A 5,790-nucleotide genomic window follows, 5' to 3' on the forward strand; every position below is an offset into this window, starting at 1 on the left:
ATGGGAAGACTAAAATGTGCTCATAGTCTTTAAATAAAGGCTAAAAGAGAAAATCTGTATAAAACACTTCACACAGCACTTATATCATTAAGTATTCCATGAATTACAGTGTCTTTTCTTCTCTTTCCCAGTATAAACATGGTACTCCCTTTTTAAATATATAGGGCTTTCCTCCTCAGTGATGAGGTAAAACTGATTATACAGAAAATCCATATATGTCATAAACAAGAATATACATGTTGTGCTTGCTTCAGCAGCACATATACTGAAACTGGAATGATACAGAAAAAGAGTTGCATGGCCTTTGCACAAGAATTACACACAAATTCAAGAAGCACCCCATATGTTTTTAAATTAATAAGATAATTTTGTTTTTTATGATACTCTCATTGTAACATGAATAAACGGACTTACAATAAAAGATTTATGTTATCTTGAAAAAAATATATACATTGCACCATTGACTGAGATTTGTGTGATGAGTTCACATCTTCTTTGGTCAGATGTAGTGATGCCATAAACAAAGAGGAACAATGATAAAAGTCAGAATCATTGCCTTGTATACAATTTAGTGAAGCTATGTATAGTATTGAATATTTATTCAGATATTTTACAGTATCAAAATTTCTTTTATGTTATTTGGAAGGAGATTTTACCCAGCTATCATGAAGCTTCTTTTGTTGAGGAAAAAGAATGTAGGTAGTTATCGTCATGTGGCAATATAGAAGGGACCTTTCTCTGCAGACTGTCCCAGAAATATGCTGTGAAGTAGATGCTCAAAAACTACATCATTTGGCGGCCCACAAGAGCCAGGAAATTATTCTTGATTTTCTTCAGAATTCAAATAACTTGTACTTCCCAAGGAGAAGCCAAAAAACACAAGGTTGGAAGGATAGTTAGGAAAACAAAGGCCAGATGCTGTACACACATACTTGGGAAGGAGAAGCTATGCTGAAAAAGTAGGACAAAAATGTTCCAAGCCGCTCTGATACCTGCCCTGGGTATCTGAGTTCACATTTCCCCAACAAACAGGACACATATCCACACATGCAACTTGAAATATGACTTTGAGCTCCCTATTCTGGAATAAAAATCCATAGCTCGATGTTTTCAGCCAGTACAAGAAAAGGGCTCTAGGGATTATGGCCAGGAACTCTGGAAGTCTTCACTGGATCAAGAGAATCCAAACACTTACTGGTCCTTCAGAGAGCCTCAAGGTCAAGCAGAAGGGACAGTGAGTAGTTCTTACTGGGACTCTAATTGAAATCCTAATGTAGGATTCAGTACTTTTGTATCAACTCTTGCATTTTTCACTTTGATCAACTAGTGTTCCTTTTCTAACTGTCTGGACTTCCCTACCTTCAATCATACCACTTGCTTCTACAGAGAAGTGAAAAAGAATCCTGTGAGAAACCCGACCTTACCGTGCCTTGGTTTTATCATTTGTAGAATGGGGCACTCATCTTCACTGGGATATTGGAGCAATAAGATAAATTATATGGAAAGCAAATTGCCCAGTTCCTAGTGCATAGCCAACACCCAAAACATTTAGCGGAACCCACGGTCATTTCTATCTCTTTCTCTGACTATATGATTTCCTTTAAACTATGAAAGTTTGACTAGACTGCCTCCTCAAGTGGGTCCCTGACCCCCGAGTAGCACAACTGGCAGGCACCCCCCAGTAGGGGCAGACTGGCACCTCACACAGCCGGGTACTCCTCTGAGACGAAGCTTCCAGAGGAATGATCAGGCAGCAACATTTGCTGTTCACCAATATTCGCGGTTCTGCAGCCTCCGCTGCTGATACCCAGGCAAACAGGGTCTGGAGTGGACCTCCAGCAAACTCCAACAGACCTGCAGCTGAGGGTCCTGACTGTTAGAAGTAAAACTAATGAACAGAAAGGGCATCCACACCAAAACCCCATCTGTACATCTCCATCATCAAAGACCAAAGGTAGATAAAACCACAAACATGGGGAAAAAACAGAGCAGAAAAGCTGAAAATTCTAAAAATCAGAGCGCCTCTCTCCCTTCAAAGGAACGCAGCTCCTTACCAGCAATGGAACAAAGCTGGATGTAGAATGACTTTGACAAGTTGAGAGAAGAAGGCTTCAGATGTTCCAACTTCTCCGAGCTAAAGGAGGAAGTTTGAACCCATGGCAAAGAAGCTAAAAACCTTGAAAAAAGATTAGACGAATGGCTAACTAGAATAACCAGTGTAAAGAAGTCCTTAAATAACCTGATGGAGCCGAAAACCATGACATGAGAACTACGTGACACATGCACAAGCTTCAGTAGCTGATTCGATCAACTGGAAGAAAGGGTATCAGTGATTGAAGAACAAACAATGAAATGAAGTGAGAAGAGAAGTTTAGAGAAAAAAGAGTAAAAACAAATGAACAAAGCCACAAAGAAATATGAAACTGTGTGAAAAGACCAAATCTACGTCTCATTGGTGTACCTGAAAGTGACAGGGAGAATGGAACCAACTTGGAAAACACTCTGCAGGATATTATCTGGGAGAACTTCCCCAACCTAGCAAGGCAGGCCAACATTCAAATTCAGGAAATACCGAGAATGCCACAAAGATACTCCACAAGAAGAGCAACTCCAAGACACATAATTGTCAGATTCACCAAAGTGGAAATGAAGGAAAAAATGTTAAGGGCAGCCAGAGAGAAAGGTCGGGTTACCCACAAAGGGGAGCCCATCAGACTAACAGCTGATCTCTCAGCAGAAACTCCACAAGCCAGAAGAAAGTGGGGGCCAATATTCAACATTCTCAAAGAAAAGAATTTTCAACCCAGAATTTCACATCCAGCCAAACTAAGCTTCATAACTGAAGGAGAAATAAAATCCTTTACAGACAAGCAAATGCTGAGAGATTTCATCACTACCAGGCCTGCCCTACAAGAGCTCCTGAAGGAAGCACTAAACATGGAAAGGAACAACTGGTACCAGCCACTGCAAAAACTTGCCAAATTGTAAAGACCATCGAGGCTAGGAAGCAACTGCATCAACCAATGAGCAAAATAACCAGCTAACATCATAATGACAGGATCACATTCACACATAACAATATTAATCTTAAATGTAAATGGGCTAAATGCTCCAATTAAAAGGCACAGACTGGCAAATTGGATAAAGAGTCAAGACCCATCAGTGTGCTGTATTCAGGAGACCCATCTCACGTGCAGAGACACAAATAGGCTCAAAATAAAGGGATGGAAGAAGATCTACCAAGCAAATGGAAAACAAAAAAAAGCAGGGGTTGCAATCCTAGCCTCTGATAAAACAGACTTTAAACCAACAAAGATCAAAAGGGACAAAGAAGGCCATTACATAATGGTAAAGGGATCAATTCAACAAGAAGAGCTAACTATCCTAAATATATATGCACCCAATACAGGAGCATCCAGATTCATAAAGCAAGGCCTTAGAGACCTACAAAGAGACTTAGACTCTCACACAATAATAATGGGAGACTTTAACACCCCACTGTCAATATTAGACAGATCAACGAGACAGAAAGTTAACACGGATACCCAGGAATTGAACTCAGCTCTGCACCAAGCAGACCTTATAGACATCCACAGAACTCTCCATCCTAAATCAACAGAATATACATTCTTTTCAGCACCACAACACACCTATTCCAAAATTGACCACATGGTTGGGAGTAAAACACTCCTCAGCAAATGTAAAAGAACAGAAATTATAACAAACTGTCTCTTAGACCACGGTGCAATCAAACTAGAACTCAGGATTAAGAAATTCACTCAAAACCACTCAACTACATGGAAACTGAACAACCTGCTCCTGAATGACTACTGGGTACATAACAAAATGAAGGCAGAAATAAAAATGTTCTTTGAAACCAACGAGAACAAAGACACAACATGCCAGAATCTCTGGGACACATTCAAAGCAGTGTGTAGAGGGAAATTTATACACTAAATACCAACAAGAGAAAGCAGGAAAGATCTAAAATTGACACCCTAACATCACAATTAAAAGAACTAGAGAAGCAAGACCAAACACATTCAAAAGCTAGCAGAAGGCAAGAAATGACTAAGATCAGAGTAGAACTGAAGGAAATAGAGACACAAAAAAACCCTTCAAAAAAATCAATGAATCCAGGAGCTGGTTTTTTGAAAAGATCAACAAAATTGATAGACTGCTAGCAAGACTAATAAAGAAGACATGAAAGAAGAATCAAAGAGATGCAATAAAAAATGATAAAGGGGCTATTACCACCAATCCCACAGAAATACAAACTACCATCAGATAATACTATAAACACCTCTACGCAAATAAACTTGAAAATCTAGAAGAAATGGATAAATTCCTGGACACATACACCCTCCCAAGACTAAACCAGGAAGAAGTTGCATAGACCAATAACAGGCTCTGAAGTTGAGGCAGTAATTAATAGCTTACCAATCAAAAAGTGTCCAGGACCAGACAGATTCACAGATGAATTCTACCAGAGGTACAAGGAGGAGCTGGTACCATTCCTTCTGAAACTATTTCAATCAATAGAAAGAGGGAATACTCCCTAACTCGTTTTATGAGGCCAGCATCAGCCTGATACCAAAGCCGGGCAGAGACACAACCAAAAAAGAGAATTTTAGACCAATATCCCTGATGAACATTGATGCAAAAATCCTCAACAAAATACTGGCAAACCGAATCCAGCAGCACATCAAAAAGCTTATCCACCATGATCAAGTGGGCTTCATCCCTGAGATGCAAGGCTGGTTCAACATATGCAAATCAATAAACCTAATCCAGCATACAAACAGAATCAAAGACAAAAACCACATGATTACCTCAACAGATGCAGAAAAGGCCTTTGACAAAATTCAACAGCCCTTCATGCTAAAAACTCTCAATAAATTAGGTATTGATGGGACATATCTCAAAATAATAAGAGCTATTTATGACATACCCACAACAAATATCATACTGCATAGGCAAAAACTGCAAGCATTCCCTTTGAAAACTGGCACAAGACAGGGATGCCCTCTCTCACCACTCCTATTCAACATAGTGTTGGAAGTTCTGGCCAGGGCAATCAGGCAGGAGAAGGAAATAAAGGGCATTCAATTAGGAAAACAGGAAGTCAAATTGTCCCTGTTTGCAGATGACACGATTATATATTTAGAAACCCCATCGTCTCAGCCTAGTATCTCCTTAAGCTGATAAGGAACTTCAGCAAAGTCCCAGGATACAAAATCAATGTACAAAAATCACAAGCATTCTTATACACCAACAACAGACAAACAGAGAGCCAAATCGTGAGTGAACTCCCATTCACAATTGCTTCAAAGAGAATAAAATACCTAGGAATCCACCTTACAAGGGATGTGAAGGACCTCTTCAAGGAGAACTACAAACCACTGCTCAATGAAATAAAAGAGGACACAAACAAATGGAAGAACATTCCATGCTCATGGGTAGGAAGAATCAATATCATGAAAATGGCCATACTGCCCAAGGTAATTTATAGATTCAATGCCATCCCCATCAAGCTACCAATGACTTTCTTCACAGAATTGGAAAAAACTACTTTAAAGTTCATATGGAACCAAAAAAGAGCCCGCATTGCCAAGTCAATCCTAACCCAAAAGAACAAAGCTGGAGGCATCACACTACCTGACTTCAAACTATACTACAAGGCTACAGTAACCAAAACAGCATGGTACTAGTACCAAAACAGATATATACACCAATGGAACAGAAAAGAGCCATCAGAAATAATGCCGCATATCTACAACTATCTGATCT

At 39.5% G+C, this 5,790-nt stretch overlaps 1 non-coding gene across 1 annotated transcript; it reads left to right on the forward strand.

Annotated features, from left to right (window-relative positions):
• Nucleotides 1-241: 241 nt before the first annotated feature.
• LOC115931310 (U6 spliceosomal RNA) lies at nucleotides 242-349 on the forward strand. The gene has a single exon (XR_004067819.2). It is a non-coding gene; the product is annotated as a U6 spliceosomal RNA (small nuclear RNA).
• Nucleotides 350-5,790: the final 5,441 nt, after the last annotated feature.

Source organism: Gorilla gorilla, chromosome 19 (genome assembly GCF_029281585.2).
Source record: "Gorilla gorilla gorilla isolate KB3781 chromosome 19, NHGRI_mGorGor1-v2.1_pri, whole genome shotgun sequence".
In the NCBI taxonomy this organism is placed as follows: Eukaryota; Metazoa; Chordata; class Mammalia; order Primates; family Hominidae; genus Gorilla; species Gorilla gorilla.